The 21287-nt window shown below is 32.0% G+C and overlaps 1 protein-coding gene across 3 annotated transcripts in view; it reads right to left on the bottom strand.

Moving 5' to 3' along the window:
* Mgat4a (alpha-1,3-mannosyl-glycoprotein 4-beta-N-acetylglucosaminyltransferase a) overlaps positions 1–21287 on the bottom strand; it is a 389138-nt gene that overhangs the window by 237815 nt on the left and 130036 nt on the right. The gene's annotated exons all lie outside the window — the stretch shown is intronic.

Genomic DNA, 21287 nt, shown 5'->3' with positions numbered 1-21287 from the left:
ACTGGGCTTCATCATGCACACAGGAGTGGCAGGAGTAATTCGCGGCGACATCTACAATGAATGAGCAAGTGACTTCGCGATGAGAAAATGTGCCCGGACAACCTAGCAGTGAAACAGCGGCTGCCACTCCATATAATTTACTGAAACTACCAGGCTAAAGCTAAAGGTACCGTTATAATTTGCAAAGGTCAAGTTGCAAACGCCGTAAATGCGTTGGACACTTAACGGATATGTACATTCAAAATTGCATTTACAATTTCTATAAAAAGTTTCTACAAAGTTTGATAGGAAACATTTTTTTTTCTTTAACTTTCTGTAATAAACTGATGTAAACACTTTTCCGATTTAACCTTATCGAAAATTAGGTATTATTTTCTTTTAACTTACAAATTGTAATTTAAAAAAGTTGACTTCAATATTATATGTATATTCAGTATAATAAAAAAAGTAATAAAGCTGAAGGAAGCTGACGTCATAGCTACACCGGAAAACTAATAAAATCAAAATTTGCCAGAAAAAAGTTTTAATCCAGATTCAAATAAAAACTTCTGGTAACTGTCGAGAAAAACTAAGAACACTCGAAAAAGCATCTGTGTACAATCTGAGAGTGTCCAGTTGGTTCCTACATGGAATTTTGGTGTTTAAATCGGACGGTATAAGCCTAAACGGCACTTTACATTAAAGTAATATACATAAGTTATATAATTCCTAAGAAGGATTGCACTGATGGTAAGTTCAAACATAGTACTGAAATAGCACATTAAAAAGAAACCTACCCCTGAATTTCCTCTTAATGTGAAATTATCAAGGAAAGTGTTTCTATAAATAAAAGTTGTTTATCTACATGGTGCAACTAATAACACCCGCAGGCTTAGGAAACACATGCATCGCATGGGCCTGGCAGATAATAGCCTTTGCAGGTTCTGTCAGGAAGAGGAGGAAACGGCACTGCACGTGTTGTGTCAGTGCGAGGGGCTCGTATAGCTAAGGTTGTTACTTCTCGGGGAGGAAAAACCGAGGCCTGAGGAGCTTTACCCAAGAGCCGCTCTCTAGCATCAAGAATCTGATTAAAAGGACAGGTCTAGAGGGTGAGCTTTAGAGTGAGGGGAGCCGCAATAGATCCAAAGGAGTCGTTGTGGCGTAGGCCTTGAGGTCGCCCTAGTTTAATCTATCTATCTATCTAACTAATAACACAAATTTGAGAAAAATTGCAGAAGCCGTTTTTGATATGTGTCCAAATTTCTGAAAAACTGTTTATTGTTACTCTTTACAGTTAGTTGTATTCTACAGAACGTCCACTGCACCACGATGTATAAAATCAGTGATATTAACTGACCATATTTTTAAGTATTACAGCGTTTGTTAGTTAATATTGTTTATTGTTGAAAGAGTGAATTAAATGAAATCTTACACTCCAGTCACAACTATTTTGATTGTAATTTTGTAAAGGAAACGTCTTTATCCTCTACGCAAAAACTAAGTCAAATGGTGCTCAAAATGATACGAGATAACAATACCATTTTTAGAATGCGATCATATCAATTAAAACGTAAGCTCCTACAGAGAGTGAGAGTATTTTTCTGAAGATTTACTTGCAAAAAAAGCAAAATACTTAATAGATTACTTCTTTTGAAAAAACCAAACAAAACTAAAGTGTCAGCAATAGCAAAGAAACTTCACTAGTAATAAAAACAAAACCAAAGGATGAACATTGTCCACAAAGATTTGGAATAAGTGGTCCAGTATTCTTAACCGTAAGAAACTGTGATGTCCAAATAACCGTTCAGAGGACACAAGAAGCTCCTCCCAATTTACAGTTTACAGTGGTGATCGTATTCACAAATAAAGGCCACCACTAACAAGTGTAAATAAAGTTTGAGAATAGAAGTTACCATCTGAAAGGAAACACCGAGGTAAAAAAAAAAAAAAATACACCGGATGTACGCAAATACAATTTGAATATTTAATGTTACGGTCGTTTTATACCAAAAAAAGAAACAAGAGAAAACTCCTACCGCTGGGATGTTTCATGCAAAATATTTGTATCGTATTATGTAAATCGAAAACAAGTGGAGTGCATACGTTCTCTCGCCAATGTTATGCTGTATTCTATTATTTATTGCGTGAATAATACATCAGATAAGCATTTATTGAAATCAATGGAATACAAAATAAAAATATATTTATAAAAACAATCTAAAAAAATTCTAAATGTAAAAAAAAAGAGTTCTATTTTCACTAGACTCTGTTGAATATAAACAAGTCAGGAATATCACTAGAGTATGATGCCAATAATGGAGAAGATACGATCAATGTGAGGAGTGATGACAGTTTACTCAGATGTAGAGTTCTTTTACACCGTTATATCATGTATGTTAATATCATATTTAACCAAAGGTTGTTGGGAAAATAGACACATGAAACGGAAATGATGAACAGCTTAGCAAAATAACTGAGCAATATTCGCCAATAAAACCACTTAAAAATAATTTTTTACGAAAAGTTGAATTATGAAAAAATAAAATAAATCAAGAATAAATCTTACATGACAATCACTTAATACAAATTTCTTCAAATTCTGAATTAAGTCCAAGAAGGCAGAGAGACAGATTAGTGATACACTAGAGATGAAGGTTAGTGATACAATAACCCAACTTCTTAAACTCGCAGGCCAATATTCCAAACAAGAAATAGCAATCGTGATACTTTTCGACTGGAAATAAAATTAAGAACGAGCCTGTAGTATGTGGGTTCATCAGCATAACACAAAAAATTCTAAATTCAAATCTGGAGTTTGAATTAAGAGCCGATAAGGGAAATCACTCTAGAGCTTCGAGAAGAATCGTTTTTTTAAAAAATCGAGCTACATTACCTTCAGTTTTAAGGATATTTGTCTCTAAAATGGTTGTTAAGATTTTCAATTAAATTCATCTACTCACCACACACATGCAAGTCTATCTCTTGCATTTAAAAAAAATTGTTCAAGTGGGTGATCTAGAAGTTCGTCTCCTATCTGAATAACCATTTAGGACTGTATAATTCTTGCACGTCTAATTTAAATACAATTTAAACGAGTAAAATTCAAAATTCTAAACAAACATCTGTTAAGCAGAAATGCTATTTTCTTTAGTTTTCTTAAAATTGGTTTCAACGTTCTCGAAGTTTGAATAGACCCTAAATGCGAACACCTTTACTTTCAATTAAAACACTTCTCCAGGCTCATATAATGGCTGATGAAGGCACGCCGCGCTTCTTTCTCAATATTTTTTTTAGTATAAACCTGGTTTACTGTAAAGCAAACTGCATTAATTTTTAAAAAATTTGTAAATTAGGATTTTATGAATTGCAGTTGGATGCTGCTATTGGTAGATATTTATGTGAGTCTAGTTTAAACACTTCATTTATTTGCAAAAATATCTGAATTTAGTTCATCAAAATATTGGATTACTTTCGTTGATAGTATGTAATTATTTTGAATCAACCAGAGTCAGACACTTAGATGAGTAAAACCCCGTGTTAAACCAAGCATTTAGAGTACAAGTTATCTGGTAGAACTATTCAACATGGACCATACACTCAACTGTTATCTATTAACGAATATTGATCCAAACCTATTCAAACAGCATCACTCTGCAATAGAGTGCAAGGCCAATGCTCGACATGATTTGCAAATCGCTTAATAGAAATGCTTAAATATTACAGAAAAATTGGCGAGACAAGAAACTTTTAGAGAAAAACAATTCTCACAACATAAGCTGCTTTGTTGTACACACTACTTTTGGCAAAATACTACAATCCGGTATCAAATAAAAAATAAACACACAAAATGTTCAGTCTAATCTTTTTGGAGAAATAAGATCCTTTGCATGATTAAATTTTGTGGCAGTTCAACCTTACGTAATATGGGTTCAGTTCGGTTATCTAAATCGGTAGGTAAATTAAATCTGATTGCGGATTAGCTCAATGAGAAGTTGAAGTCAACGTGCCTTCACTGAAACCTATTGAGAGATATAAGTTCTTGCTGAGACTGCGGAAGATTACTAAGAAGATGGTCACATAGACAACAGTGGACGTTTTACTACGTTTGACTTAACAAAAGCTTACAGTAATTCAACTAAATAAAGTCTGAATACAGTCAACATTAACACAAAACTTAAAATGCAACATACTAAATACTCAAATTTTCAGGTAGAGTCTTGTAAAAAGTCGATGAATTTCACAATGTATTAACAAATAATTTAAATGACACATTCTTTTCGGATCTACTTTGGATAATACAACTCATTTAAGACCGATGGCTAAAAATAACATTACTGTTTACAGTCAACACATATCGAAACATCTTCAGCAGTTTCACTAATCTTTTATTAAACTAACGGCCATTAAGGAAATTAGAAAAATTTCCTTCTTACTAACTAGGAAAAATTAAAGCTTTCATTTCGAATGAGTTTACTAATATACTACTTCGTTAAAAATACTTTAAATGTATTTATGGGCGTAACTTTAAAAAGTGTGAGATTTACCTTAGTGATCGCCGCTGAAGAGCAAGAATGGAAAGACATATGAGAGGTACCTATTCGTGTTGTTAATACCATGACAAACATGGAGGTACACTGTTGCTGTGAATAATCTCCAAATCACGCCTTTGTGAAAAGAATGTTCCAGCTAGACGTTTTAAAAACTCCTGCAAGTGGCAATTTAAAGAGAGACGAATTGGTTTTTCTTATAAATATAACAGCTTAAACTAAATTAATTAAGTCCAATTCGACATTTGAAGCACATTTAAACCAAAAATACAAAGTGTCTACAACTGTTCTCATACGGTCTGCATGATCTAGAAGTAACTATCAACTGCTTTATTTAGGTTGCTAGGTTGCTGTCAAATTTTACTATAAAGTTGTTTGACTAAAAAGTGAGTTGAAGAATAAAAGATACCGAGTCAAACGTTATAATTTTAAATAACGATTTTATTACAAGAAAAGAAAAAAAAAATAAACGATTAATTTAATTCGATCCATAGTTTCTATTTAGCGGTGAAATACTATTATGGAAGTATTTAATTCTGAATTATTAATATGAATTATATTAAGATAAATAAAATGTTAAAAATAATCTCGCAACAATTTGACAAATTACATTTATTAGGCTACCTCATTACGAAATTTTGTATGATTGTCTGTGATGACATTTATGAATGGAAGACAAGTACTTCTGCTACCAAGAAGATCAAATTCCAAATTATATTTTCCCCTTTAGTTTGAGATTAATATCTGCAGTAGTTGGCCCCCAGAAGAACTAAGCCTCCGTAACATGGAGGATCATAACAGCAGACTTAGGTCTGGTGAAGAGCTCTCGGGCAAAGTATGAAGGAGAGAATTTTTCACAACGAAAATTGCCAATCACAAAATTGCCTTTACTTCTTTTTGCCTGACAGAACTTGCAAAGGATGTTCTCTGCTGGGCCTCATGCGATGAAGGTGTTTGTACAAAATATTGAGAAAAAATATATCAATATTTAGACTGATAAGAAGTTTGCGTATGGCTGCCAATATGGTTGGCCAGGAATTATACGATTCTCTCTTGTACAAAATTATACTAATCAAAAATTAAATACAGAAATCTTTAGTATTGTATTAAGCAAACTGGCTGAAGAGAGTAAACTCCGAGAACTTCTATTAAAGGCGGCTTGTCGCAGTGAGCAAGCAAGTCCTGGATCATTCAAAAGAGGATCCCCCCCACCGCCTCCATCAAAGTTGGGAAACTTTGGTACTTGTTATTGTGAATGATGAACCGAAAGCATCCCTCCGATAACCACATTTAGTGAAGCTAACTATACACTCTCTATATTTTAGTGAAAATTACATTAGTATGAAATACCGCAGCAACAGAGATGATAGAAAGTCTAGTATCAAGTATAAGGCTTGTAAGACCAGGTCTAGCTAACTGAAGTATACAGTCTTAAGCATTTTGTCTATAATCTCTAAACTTTGTCACGCGTTCACAACAATAGCATTCTTGAGTCTATAATATTTTTTTTTTTCTATTTGACAAAGACGTTGCTGTAAGTAGTACTGCAGCTTACTTAGTATTCATTTAAAAACACCAAAGTTTAATAGCAGGTTTTAACGTAGAATCTAAATTCGGCAATAATTTCTCAATAAAACTGCAACTAGAAGGCAGCATTGCTGCCCAAATTTCTTGCGACAGACCGCGCAGTTGGTTCATACAAAAAAAATCAGCAAACAATAGGACCATTTTCCTAATTCTGTCAGACAGGCTGCACCTTCAGAATATCAAAGCAAGCTCCTGATGAATGAGGAAATATTTATATTACTTAAAATATTCTTGAAGGTAAGGTTGAAGTAATAAACACAAACCAATTTTTAATATTAATCAATCTAGCTTTAATAAGCCACTACTCACTAGGTGACTGGATATGCATCATGTTCGCATGGTGCAGTGTTTTCCATCATGGGAGACGAATTTCCTGAGCCTTAGACCACTTTACTGCTACAATTTGTAGTATAATCCCTGTCGTTAAGATAACTATTAGAACCTGGCCATTAGACCTAGTCTACCAATGTGAATTAAGCCTCAGTTATTGGATTATCGTATTAGCTAAGGAGGTGGTCTTACTACTGTACACAGTCAAGAGCGAAACTCTACCCCATACGGGTAGAAATAGTGAGGCTATCTAACCATTACACTGTGCTGATACTGCAAAAAGATGTTTTCAATCTATATATATCTTAAGAAGATATGATAGTTACTTTCACAGCTTCATAAAACAGAACATGAAAATTGCTACGATTTCAAACTGATCCAATAAGCTCTGAAGTGGACAGTTTAAGCACGTTAAAAATTACATTTAACTATCATCTCCACTAAACAAATCTAAAATATCGCTAAAAAAAAAAGTTCCAAAAACAAAAAGACTATTTTGCGATGTCAGCAATGGCCCTAGCATACCCGTCCAAACGATCTGGTCAACTACCATCTTAATGCCAAAGTTTTTCCAAATCAATTTCTTCATATTTGAGTGTTCATCCAAACCAGACTGTTTTGAAATTACTTTTGTTGTGAATATTTAAACAGAAAAAAGAAACATTTTATTAGCTTAAGAATTTAATTTCATACTATTGTAATAGAACATGAACATAGATTCCTTCTAAAATTATTTTTGTTTATTTGGCCAACTCACTTTATCAGAACATGGTGGATGGTTGGAGACAATTGTTGAGTTTATAATGCGCAATCTAAGTGGCTGTTTTAAGTAACTTCTTAATTAATATAAATTAAATAGTTCAAGAGAATGTAAATGAAAAAACGAAAATGATTTATAAGAAAAGGAAAAATTTAAGATTGAAACATCACCGTAAAAAATGAAAGAAAAGAAGTTTTTTAGCAACCACAAGATTTTTTCTGCTTAAATTTTCCCGACAAAAATGAGGCGATTTTGGGGTGAAAACTCGAGACCAGTGAAGCGCTGAAACACCTCACTAAATAACTTTTCTTTTTTTTTACGGTCTCGCGTCAATTTATTAAGCTATATTTCAACTTAACGTAGAAAACTGAGCAAAACAATAAATTAATTTGTATTCATTCTGCACATAAAAACAAAGTCGGAGATATTTAAACGAAAATGTACTAAATCCCAGACAAAACAACCAATTTACACTAACTGCCTCAGCAGTAACGTAGTGCCAGATAAACATTGCGAAATGAGCCAAATTTTATTCTAGGAGACGTGATAATAAGCTAAACCAATAAATCAAAATATTATCGTCTTAACTAAAAAGACAGAAATGCGAGAGAGTGAAGAACTTAAATTTTACAATATGAAATAAAACATGCGTAAATTTAAATTGTTTCTATTAAAAAAAAGTAAATAAAATTATTAAAAATAACAATTTTAAAAATGCCAAGAAAAACTAACTTAAAGAATAAGTTTAAACATAGTTATACTAAATAGCGGAAGAAATTACAAAAACTTCAAGTCTACTAGAAGTTGAATAGTTGCCAGTGGATTACTTTTAGCTTAAGTTTATGATAACAATTTGCCAGTAAAAACTAACGAGATACCGAGGATTCGGGTGATAGTTAATGGCGGCGCTCCTGCCCATTCCATCGGATTACAAAGGCAATATTAGCTAAACAAGCTCTGGGCCCGGTAAGCTCGTTTGTATGCACGAAGCAACTTCAAGAAATAGTCCACTAAAATAACACGTCCAGGATTAATTTGGCTAATAGTACTACGATTACTTTTCTTTCAAGTATTCTGCTTGTTCAACCCTATTTCTCTTTACACTTTTTCTCGCAAAGACAAAAAAAAAGTATGTGGAACCTGGCACTAACCCGAGGAAAAGGACATTATTAGATTTTCAAGCTTTGTTTGAAGGTCTGAATGCTCTAATGCTACATTAAAATTACTTTATACATATTTATAACAATCCCTTAAATTAATACGTGCGGTAAAAAATAAACTAAAAAAAAACAGGAGAAAAAATAAAAATCAGTTTATAGTTTGAAAAAATTATAAAATACTTAAAAAAATAAAGTCAAAGTGAAAGGAATTTCTTAAAGCAAATTTTTGTTATTATTGAGGAGAATCAGCATTAATTTATCAGACATAATGCTTCTTAACTTAACCCTTCTAACTTGGAAAAGAAAAAGAGAAAGAAAAAAGCAATACCAATTTCAAATCTAAGTACTCCATGGTACGAGAGTGCATGGGGAACAGATCTGCAAGGAGCTTCCTTACCATAACGCGGATCTCGTCGGGAAATTGTTGGGCAAAATTCACACTGAAACTGTGTGTGACGAGGACAAGTTCTAGTTTCTCGCTTTTGTCTTGAATTTAAAGCATCTGAGAACAGTTATCTACTTTACATACTACAACTACTTGTCTATGAACGGACCGTGAACTGTCAGAAGCACTTACAAAAATAAAGGCCGGATTCAAAACCGGGTTTTCCCTCTCCAATTAAGTTGTTAATAAAAAAAGAAGTAAGTATTTAAACTTACTGAGGAAAATGCTTTTAGAACTAACATGCATGCAGTTAACTTAAATGATAATAAAAATCATATAATAAGTTGGCGCTAATGACATCGCTGTCAATGCGCCAAAAACAAAGAGTAAAAGTTCTACATGAATCTCGAAGTACAATTTAAATAATTTTAGGTATTTGAAGAAACGCGTATTAACTTTGTGTTCATAGCGAAGATACTCAGTACGCATTTCTCTATTTTACTTGTAGATATTACAGTTGTAAGAAAACGGCAAAGAAAAAGAAGATAGAAAACTGTGGCATGAAGATTAATAAAAAAAAAATTCAATAACAAAGTGATTAACCCTTTCACTGATCGATTAACTCACCAATAATGCTCCTCTCTTGTTGAAATTACGCCAGAAGTATAAATAGGCCGTTCAATTTGTAAACATCTCTTCCTTGTCTTGTCAAAATGGTTCTCACCTGTTCACTAGCATCATCCGCTGCTGAGGGCCATAGTCTTCCCTTTAACTGCAGTAGCTGATGCAAAACATTCTCTACAGTATCCAGCTCTCAAGGTTGGCAGTTATTTGCGGTTACTTAAGGTTATAGTTACCTTACTTGGTGGAAACTCTTATTACTGTTTTACTAGGCCAGCCTTAATTTGAGCGAACAGATGGACTACCACCACCCAAATCGTAATTTTTTTCATTAAAAAAATAAGGGTCTTCGCACTGAAGTAACTTACAGTAAGTAGATAGAGGAGGAGAAAGCACTTCTTTTTACTTTTAAATGAAATTGCGCTACTTTAAAAATGAATAAGATGTAAAACCATGCTGCTAGTTAGGTTTTTAACAGATTGATTTTACTTCTTTTTAAATTTATTCTAAATGTTGATCTACTTAAACTATATTTATTTTAAGGAACATATGCGATATAACTTGTACGCCCTTTTTAGATTGCAATCCGATAACCAGCATGGTGCTGTTTTATTATAATTAGGTAATATTAATAGTATAATATTTGTACCATATATATAATTAACAAAGAACCTTTCTTATTATCTACCAACAATAGTTAAGATTTTCCTTCTAGGGGACTTCAGGCAGTTTAGTTCTAAAAACATAAACATCTTTGTGTTTTTAAATAACTCCACAACAGTTATTCTCTTCAAACAATTGAAATATTTAAAAAATATTAAAACACTCCTTAGCACGTAATTTTGTTGTACCCTGACCAGTTTTGGACTTCAATCCATCTTTAGAGGTGCAAAATTAATCAGTTCGGTCAAGGGATTTTTGACTTCTTCACTTACTTTGCCGTCTCAATTAGTTGACTCAATGAGAAGAATATTTAAATAAATAATTCAAATTAATTTATCCTCTTATCGAAAAATTGATTAATTTAAATGTACATGCATTATTTAACATAAAGCTTTTTGCTTGTGTCGGGCGTTCTTAAAAAACTGTATTAAAAAAAAAGAAGAGATATCAATATCACGCATGGTGAATGTACTTGATAATATTCAATTCAATTACACATTATTATTAACTAGAATAGAAACGTATGATCGTCTCCGATTGATGCAACAATGCAATGTACATTGTTTTTACAACCACTGCTTAGTCATCTCTTAGATAAGACTGTACGATTTCAGATATATCAATACTCCAAGTGCTGCTGCAAGACCAACCAAACACATCGATACTGGAATTTTTATAATTTGAAAGTTTCAAATTGAAACAATTCATTAACACATTGACAAGAAAAGTATAAATTTTTTAATACAAAGAAAAAAAATTCTGACAAAATACGTTTAGAAAATAAATTTTAATGTATTCTTCGCTCTAATGTTAGTTTCTTTCTACGACACGAACTAATCAAATCATTCATACAGACTTAAAACATTAAATACGATAAAACACGATACAGGAAAATTCTAACTTAACTTACAATCTCATCACAATCCATTGGTAACAACATCTATCTTCCAGAACATTTCCACACAACACTTCTAGACGTCTTAAAAGACAATAAACTCCCGATCACCTCTCTGACGTCAACAGTCAATAGATAGTTTAAAAGTTGGAGTCATACCACTGCCCTAGCAACTCCACTCAAACTGTGATATGGACATTCAAGTCCTTGTTACTTATAACGTAAAAAATGCGATGATTGTAACAAAAAAAAAAAAAAAAAATACTTCAATAACCTACTATTAAAGTTTCAGTACCAAAATTGTACCGTCAGTATTTAAAAACAGGTATTACAAGATAAACATGGATGCTAGCGCTGTACCAAACTCCTGCAGATCGCGTAAATCGCCTTCAAAATTTATTAGAAAAATCTTTAATAACCAACTTCTTTTTCGGGAATGCCATTTTTTTGTGTGTTCCCGTACAAAATAGTGCGATATAATTCGTAGGATTCAAACAAATGAAGCGACAGGAATGGCTGACTCACGGTGAAATAAATGTTATATTTGGAAATACTTTAAGGGAACCATACTCCCAGCATCCCTTGTAAACATATTTCAGAGTAACTAAAACTAAGAGTAAGAATACAAACTTTCACTTAAAGTTTTGGAAAAAGTTCATAGAACACGGAGATTGGAGAGAAAAAAAATCTGTAATATTTTAATTAATTTTCTTTTACATTTTTTAATTTTTTTTAAAGAAAATCTTTCAAGACTTTGTCATATTGATTAAAACTTAATTAAGTTTACTCTCCTACCTTTACGAATTATTTTTTCTTACAAGATTGCTTCTTTGAGCAAACTTATCCACCATAAAACTTAATTTGTTCCTAAAGATTACCTACATATTTTACAAAGAGGAGGTTTACTAAACATGAAAGATGAACTGTAAAATAGAGGCTATAAAATGTAGAAGGGTATATAATATTGTACATCCAGCATATACACGTATTTTATAATTAATAACTTCATTGACTGGATTACGGTTTACTTCAACATTAAACAGGTGTTGGAACCATGCAACATATGAAACGACTCTTTAGAGGTGAACATAAAGAACCCCAGTTTGAAAAAAATATATAAATGGTAAATATATAATGAATTAAATCAAATTAATAGTTCTACAAAGAGTAAGAATTAATTCAGCGGTTAGCGTACTAGTTTCTCACACAGAGATCTTGGGTTCGAATCCAGTTTTCTCTACCTAGAAGTATTTTGTAATCATATGCAGGGCTCGAATTTGGGATCCCCCACTAACAAAGAAGCCACGCTCCGGAATTTTCCTTAAAATTTTAGTCCTGTTCAGATTATGCGACTGATACATGATATTGAAACGTAATCCATACACTCACAAACTGACGCCACCCCTTCTACTTTCAAAGACAGTTGCTTTTAAAACAAAAGTCAAATAAGATTCATTTAAAAAAATGTGTGTAATTATTATATCAATTTTAAGCGACATAGTTCAAAGAAAAAAAAATGAACAATTCTTGAAATAGTGTGGCAATTTCGGTTGGCTACTGTTGTCCAATAACTTATGTTATAACAGAGGGCACCAAAAATGAAATAAAAATGTGTATTTTAACGATATTTCCATTTTTAAGTCATGATGCCATGCACATTCTGAGAAACTAATCTGTAAAATGCACTTATTTATAAGCAAAGAATTGAAAACGAATTAAATATTAGTTAAAAAAAAAATGAAAAACATAGAAAATCTGAAAAACTAGCAAATTGCAATTCTCCTACTGTGACGGGCAGGGAACCTTGATAAAGGTGTAAATCACATTTTCATTTAAACAATACGAACAAATGGCATACATGAAAGTTGTTTGCTTTTAATCAAAACGATATATTTTAATTGAAATTTAATTTAAGAACATACAAAATCAAATTAAAACAACTGAATTGAAATCTTTTAAAAATGGAGAAAAAACATCAAAAGAAATAAATTTGCTGAAAAGGGTCAAAATTTTAAACGAGCAGCAAAGTAAAAAGAGGAAGAACTGTCTCTTTATTATATAGATGGTAACAAGCTTTCATTCGCTTTTGTTTTCAACAATTTAATTATTTAATAAATGAAAAAACATTTAATTAAAAGAAAACACGAGAAAATTTTTCCAAGTACAATATTTTGCCTTGATGAAATGTAAAACAATTAACCAAGACTGTGGCTAGGAAAATAACGCCAGTCATTCCATTTTGAATAATCTGTAATATTTAGGGGCGATTGTAGAATGAATGGAAATGGTACTCGAATAATTATAATACAAATTACGGACGGTTATTTTCCTGTTGTCTCTCAAATTGGCGGCCAACTTTTATGAGCTAAACGAGAGGTTTGTGTATTGGGTTCTCCTCGCCTGGTGAAAATAAATCCCCTTAACAAAGATTGGAGACAGATTTTATGCGAGAAGGTTATACGGAGAATGTAGCTACTATACAGAACTGGTTAGGGTATAAATTCCAATAGAGAAGCATCGAATCGTAGCGGAATGGGAAACGACCCCTGGGTAGATAGTTGTCTGTTCTATAAAACAAAGTGCTTCGATCCAAATGAACAGTCGATTTCTCTGCAGCACAGTAAACTCTCAATCACTATCAGCGTTTAAGACTTGTAAAGAAAAAAAATGTATAGATACAAATTTCTAGTATGATGAAAAAATAAATTTACACAGTAACTGCAGATTACAGCGATTTTCCTTCAAAAACTAGACGCGTGTTATGAAAGTTGATGTTTAAAGGGTAGACCACGATAAGTTGGTTCTAGAAAGAAATCATGGATAAATGTAAGATGATTGATTAATTGTATGGTGATTGCATCCACTATGTTTGCATCGCAAATAAAGCAACAAAAAGCACTGCTTCTAAAATGATCAGCTCTATCTTACAATTACCATTGAACTGTTTACATTAAATGGGATTCTCGCCTTATACATTTATTTGCTAAACGAGAACCTATATGCCTTAAAATCAAAATTTACTGCAACACGATTAGTATATTTGATTAGATGGTAATAAAAGGAGTAAAATAGGTGAATGATGATGAGTTTTTAGGAAATTCATTTTTCATAGCTAGCAGTAGAGTTGATATACACAAATATTAACTTATAAAACAAAAACAAATCAAGAAATGGTCAAATTATGCTTCGATCGAAACATAATTACAGTTTAATCTCAAACAGGAGGTAAATATTTTTGTATTATACTGGGCTCCCTTAGTTGTTTTATCCCATCACGTATTAACAAATTATGCCCCAAGGTATTTTAGCATATGATGAAATATTTGGACCAAGATATAGTTAATATAAAATATGTCTCCACCTAGAACTCTTGTTACTTTATTTAAGGACAATCTTATTTGGAACAGAACTGTAATTTTCTCCTTTGGACAATTTAAGAAAACATAATTTTGAGCGTCACCAATGTTACAAAACAAACTGTGATAGGAATTAAAGAAATACTAGCACTGATCAATATCTCTACAAATTATATTTAATTTTAACATGATATAAGTTTATTATATTATAATAATTTTTAATTACTGACTGATCAATTTCATTCGCACCATAAATTTAGCGCCCAAATCAACAATGTCAGGAGTCCAGCCTCAGCCAAAAATGTACCCCAATTGAAGAAAGAAACTTGCTGAAAAGGAAGCTACTGCATGAGCAGTAAGCCGGTGATTTGAAGCTGAAATCACTATGTCAGTCTTACAGAGACTGTTGATGATTGAAGAATATTCCACGTAAATATGGTTATTCAGCTCTGTTGTACCTAGAAGTTAGAATAGAAGAAAACGAAGAAATAAGAAATAGTGAACTTAGACTAACAAAATTAGATTCAATTTCTCAGAGAGAATCATATTTCTCTCAAAGAAATGCTGGGCGATTGCAAGCTCGAGTTATAAGCAGCAGGGAACTCTGCTTCTAGAGGCGACTCCTTCGTCAGGCTCTTGTTTACGCAGAAGGGTCTGGGGAAGCAGGAACTATATTAGACTCACAATTGTTATAAGAACATATATGTATAAGATTTTAATACATTTCAATAAATTATAAATAATAATTAATGTAATGTATATAAGAGTACCTAAACTACTTCTAACAACAAACACTGGTGTGAAAGCCACATGCTTGCTTGAATGTTCTTCATTCTTATCTCATTCAAACAGAAAAGTAATCACGACGGAAGAGAATTCAGGACGCTGCTAGTTTTCAATGTATGCAACGTGCATAATTAACTAAATACTAAATACAAGAACTCCTAACTTATTACATTATGCAAATTTCATTCAGTATATACTTACCGCAACTATTTGGACACCAAAAATACCCAGTATACTGACATGCTCTGAAGAGTCGGTTGTTATCTTGCCAGTGGTCACGACGGTCAGGACGAGGGACGCGGAAGTTCGATCGTACTACTTCCTTATCACAATGACAGTCACTCCTTCTTGTTACAATAACGCAGCTTATCTCCGATGATAATAAAAACCACCACTTCAACATAGTTATAAAACTTAAATATAATATCTAAATACACGTTGAACAGATCATGTGTAAAATGTAGTTTTTTTTTTTAATTAAAACAAAATCCATCAAACGGAAACAGAACTTTTCTCAAAATTGATCAAATTGGTGCCTGAAAACTAGAAACAATGGAAGGAATCATTCTCCGTAAGAATCTCACATATAGGCTGTTGATAACCGGTGGACTGCTTCAGAAAAAGAAATTTCAGCGCATTTTCAGAGTCAAGAAAAATTTAATTTCCGGCTTAACGTTTAAAACACCCACACAGCTCAATATTTCTAGGTACAAGTAGAAATCATTTCACAACATCTAGGTAGTAAATGTTATTTGTCGCTAACATGTTATAGACATATTTGTCTATCACTTCTTAAAAAATAAACTGAACAGATATACTAAATAAAGGTAAATAAAAAAAGGTACATAATAAAAAGTCTGAATTTAACTACAAATACATAGTAAATAGTGAAGGAATGCTTTGAACACCCCGCATTATGTTTTATATACGGAAACAAGCTCAAACCCTCTGTTTTTATTTACGTTTAACTTGCACTACAAATATGTTCAAAAAGTATTGTCAATGCCGGACCAACGCCTCCCTAGAATTTTAGCCAATACAATTATTAGTAAGAAATTATATTGGTTTAAAGAATACACGGATCTGTGCAGTAGATGTAGCTCTTCAGATCAAGTAATTAGGGGCAACTACGAGGGCTCAGCAGACAATTTGTTAAGCGCTATTCAGATAGAGTTTAAAAGTAATTTAGTTAATGGTATGAAAAATTCAAGATTCCATAAGTTGTACAAGGAATTAAATTTAGAACTTGCGTCTGATAATTATGTTAATGATAGTAACGCAATTGGTCTGATTAGTACCATCATGAAATTGAGGGGCCAGCTACTTAAATTGAATTTTCATGTGAGTAGGGGTGAAAGTGAGTACAGGTGCGCACTATGTAATACTGGCGATGTAGAAAATGTGGTACATTTTGTTGGTCTGTGCCCTGTAATACAGGAATGGCGATTAAGATGGCTCGGTGAACGGTTTGTCCCCTTACAAGAAGTAATCAATTATTTAAATGGTCTTTATGGATGGGAAAAACTTTATAAATATACTGTCTCTGCTTTGAAATATAGGTCATTTTTAATTAATGAGTTTAATTATTAGGCTGGTGATTTATGAATCTGCCCTTAAAATCATATATTATAATCAGTTATTATTAAATGAAGAAAAAGTCTTGATTTCTCTATGTATTTTGTTCTTGTTTAGATTATTTTTATTGTATATTCCTAATTTAGAAGTGTTTATTTTAATTTAGTACAGAGCATAAATTTTGTTTATCGATGGTCAACTTGGCGGACGGACCTTGGCCCATGCCTATGTTGTGTAATGTCTTGTTTATGTGAATTTTGTAAATATGAAATCAATAAAACACACTATATTATTATTAGTGAAGGAATGAAAGAACGATGATTTGTATTATTTTTTTTAATATTATGATTTATTATGATAATGTGATTTTTTATTATCAATAATAGTTATTGCCTTTTACGTAATTATCTAATTTAAAAGGTAAGTATATTAATATTAAGCAGGTTAGTAATTTAAATTTACAGCTGGAATGTAATTGTTTAAAACTACCAATCATTTCGTCCAGCCACCTTTTTTTTTTAATAAACATGAATACTTGTGAATGCGATCCATGCCGAAAAGTGAGAGAAATATTGGTGGTAACTCCAACAAAATTCTGTCAAAAGTACAGTGACCCCAAATGGTCATCTAGTGACATGCGAGCTCTGCAGAGGCATAAATTACCCACCATTTACACAAAAAAGTAACCGCGAAAAAATGTTATCGTTAATGCAATTACTGCGAGAAATACTCTCAAAATACAGAACAGTTTGCATCTCAATAGGTATAGCATCTACAACATTTTCGAGAGCAGAGATAATATATCTTAAAATATCATCAAAAAATAGTGCTGTTTCCGTAGCAATCACTAGCAAAGGATCTAAAGTAGTACATTGGGACCAGAGAAGATATCTCAAAATACGCGAGAAATACCCTAAAAGTAGATACAAGGCAGTTTGCATTGCCATCACTAGCAGCAATATAGGATCTACAGCACTTTGACTAGAGAAATTTATCTCAAAATTAGAATTCATAATTAATCAACAAGAAGTACAAAGCGATTAGAACATTTAAAAATGAGATTTTCCGTTATTCTAAACATTTTTATTTTATAAAGCATTAAAATTCAGTGATTAGCAAGATGTCCAAACGTGACTATGGTTGCAGGGAAGATGGCGTCATCAATCACTTATTCTTGTGAAGCAATAAAAATTAATGAATCAAATACAAAATAATCAATAGAGGGAAAAGTCTGTAATTTCCAAATATCCACGATTTATTCTACCGAGAAAAATGAGGAAAAAAAGGTTAAGAGTAACGGTTAGTTTAGTACCGCTTGCTTGCATGTTTAAATTCATCAAAGGCAGTAGAATAACCATAATAATGGCAGGAATTAGACAAATTTTAAAAAGTAATGGTTCATTGAACTAAATATCAATTCTATTCGTTTACCTTGTACCATTTTTTTTTGTTTATCTTGTTGCACAATAACAATAAACAAGGTTTAGGAGCATAATAAACGGAAGATTGGTAGGTAAAGATAAATATATACGTACTTCTGCATCTGACTAAATCAATAGTCCAACTTCTAACTACAAACGAAATCGGACAGAAATAGAAAAAAAAATATACGATAGATAAGTTAAAATCAGCGATACTTAAAGAAAATTTAAGCGATACTTAAGTGGAGCCATTATAAAGATAATTTTATGTACAAAGTACTTTGTAAAGAACCTTGTAAAAAAAGTTGAACAGTGCATTTAAGCGGTATCCTACTAGCACTTTCAACATAGTACATCTTAGACAGCATCCTGATGGCTTACTAATGTAATGCCTCCTCTCAAAGCAGTAATTAAATGTGTCTTACAAAGAAATAGTTTGAGTGAGATTTGTGAGTTGATCCGAAAAGCTGTACAATCCGTTTGCAAGAAGTCCCATTTCCTGCCAAGGATTTTACTAAAATGAAAAAAAAAAAAAGTTGGGCATTGTATTAAACTTTAAACTGGTGGTACCTAGCATGACCTCTCTGTCACCTGCAATGTTCCGCTTTTGAGAACTTCCATTCAAATTCGACTCAACAACATAAGAAAAAAGAAACTTATTTTTTGTATTTCAGAGATTTCTCAAAATGTACAATTGCGATCGTAACAATTCCTCATTTGCAGTAAGAGTAAGTAAAAAATTAAACATTAAAAAAATAAAAATAAAACAAAATCACTAGAATGTTTGTAAAAAAAATAGTAAAAAGAACATGTTATATAATTGGCAGGCACATATCAGAGTATGGGTTCGAGTGATTATATTTGAATACTTTAAGGGTTAAAAACATGTAATAACCGTTAAATTAAAGTTAAAATTAAAGGGAAGCTTTAAATGGAATTTTAGCAAGGTAAAAGTGAGTATTAATACATACAATGTCATTTCCACATCATCATATTATAACACAGTTCAGTGAGCAAAGAGGTTGTTAAAATTAACTTTGTCACTAATATTATTAAGTTTTATTACTCAAATTACTTCTTAAAAATATATATATTATCAAATAATGTTAAATTTATTGTCTAAAACTAATTATATTTTATTCTATTTAAAAGCAGCATTTCTACTAAAAAACTGTCATTTATTAAATGTTTTCCTTTTTTGCTTCAAGGAGTAATTGATATGGTAATCTGGAATTTGGTAATGCAGTCAATCGACATCCCATGACTCTTAATAGAGGATGTATACTACAATCTATTAAGATCGCCTAAGACTCTACGATATCTTGGCTAACCAAAAATTTCGGAGGCCAAACAAAGAGAAAAGAAGCGCTAACCATCTTTGTGTGGGGCTCGCTTCGAACAGTGCAAAGATTAAGGGGTCTCTGATTAAGAACGTTTGCCCTCTAAATAAGTCACTTGACACATGTCGGAGCTACAACAGTTTTTTATTATCACTTTTAAACCATCTATCTCACTTTCAATTCACTGAACGTGAGAGTAGTTCACTTCCGTCGCTAACTGAGTAATATTAAAACAATAAGTTTCTCTTAAATGACCCTAAAACATTTACTATTACTTTAGAATGCTGTTTTAATACAAAAATAGTTACTTTTATTACAAGCAATACATCTATACATAAAAAATAATTTGAGGTCTATTAGGAGATTTAGCCGGAAAACTAATATTAACACGTAATATTCCATAAATATTTGGTAGATTCATTAGCTTGTGCCATTTATGTTATTGTTTTACGTTAAATTTTTTTATAGCATTGTCAGTGCACAATAATATACGAGTTCATACTGTTGCTACAATATCATACTGATTTGTGTGATAGAGATTTAAAAAAAATGCCTTTTAGAAGGCCTGAAGTTGGCATGTCAATTAGATCTGAGCTTTCACATCCCGGCAACTTTTTTAATATGTGCATACGTAAAAATGAGTTTCTAAGCTACTCCACAAATTTTTACTGGATAAGGAAGGTGCTCCTGAAAGAAGTTGAACGTAGTTTTGTGATCCTAAAGGGCAGTAAGGAAAAAGAAGATTATTGATTGTGTAATGCTACATGGGAAAAAGACAATAATTTATTATCTAACAACTCCGCCTACTGGTGAGGAGGTAATGCAACAGAAACACTAACATGTTAATAATGTTTCATGAAGAACGGATTTAGAACACGCACTAGGGTTAGACACTTTCCAATCCGGGCTATTCAGTTAGATATATAACACTTGCCTACTATTAACATTTATACTGCCTAATAATCAATGAGAATGAGAAACAATCAATGAAAAGTAATACATAATTAGTTAAGTTCTGTCTCCATTTGAGACCTAATGCACTCGCGCATGGAGAAGAAGGCATGATTTATGTATCAGTCTCACAACGTAATGGATACATAAAAACAACGTATTCATTATTTATTATTTTATGTGAAACATTTTATAAAATTAACTAAAATAAAAGGAAAAAGCTTGAACAATGGAACAAAAATACCACCATAATGCAAAAAAAAGTCATAAAAAAAAAATAGGAGTAAATTAAAGTTTAAATAATTAAAGACCCAAAACATAATGAAAAAAAGTTGACAGATAAAAAAGTATAAACAATGTTAAAGTTGGGTGTTTTTCAACGTTACGTTTTTTCGAGCACTTTTTGACGATCAACTCTTATACAACTGTCCTACCGGACAGTTTTATTAATTTAAAACTGCCATTAACAGGCCCACGCTTGGGATATTTGTGATATATTACATATTAAAGTTACCTATTACGTAAATAACTTTACAATATGCACAACCCAATGACATTATCATTGCTGTCTACTTGTATCTCAATTGAAATAATGTTCTAATGAAGTGAATGATAAATCTTTTATTAAAAATCCTTATCTTAAAGCATAAAAAGCAATGTTTTCTTTTAAAAAAAAAGAAGTTTTGACATTTTTTGGGTCAACTGTTTGTGCGACAAAAAATCTAAACAACGAAGAATGAAAGTAAGCCCAAAGCTTAAAACCGATTTATGTACAATCATTGAATCTGTGGTTTTGGTTGACTGAATATTAAAGGAAGTATATACTATTAAAAATAAATTACTGATAACAATTGAACTATTAATTGTAAACGTCGCGAAGATATAACATTGGGGCAGAGAATAATCTCCTTCAAAGACAGGCTAAAAGAAA

Source organism: Rhodnius prolixus, unplaced genomic scaffold (genome assembly GCF_049639745.1).
Source record: "Rhodnius prolixus isolate KJV_2025 unplaced genomic scaffold, Rpr scaffold_2, whole genome shotgun sequence".
Classification (NCBI taxonomy): domain Eukaryota; kingdom Metazoa; phylum Arthropoda; class Insecta; order Hemiptera; family Reduviidae; genus Rhodnius; species Rhodnius prolixus.
Note: the sequence above shows the minus strand (reverse complement) of the source record. Positions and strands in the feature narration are given on the sequence as shown.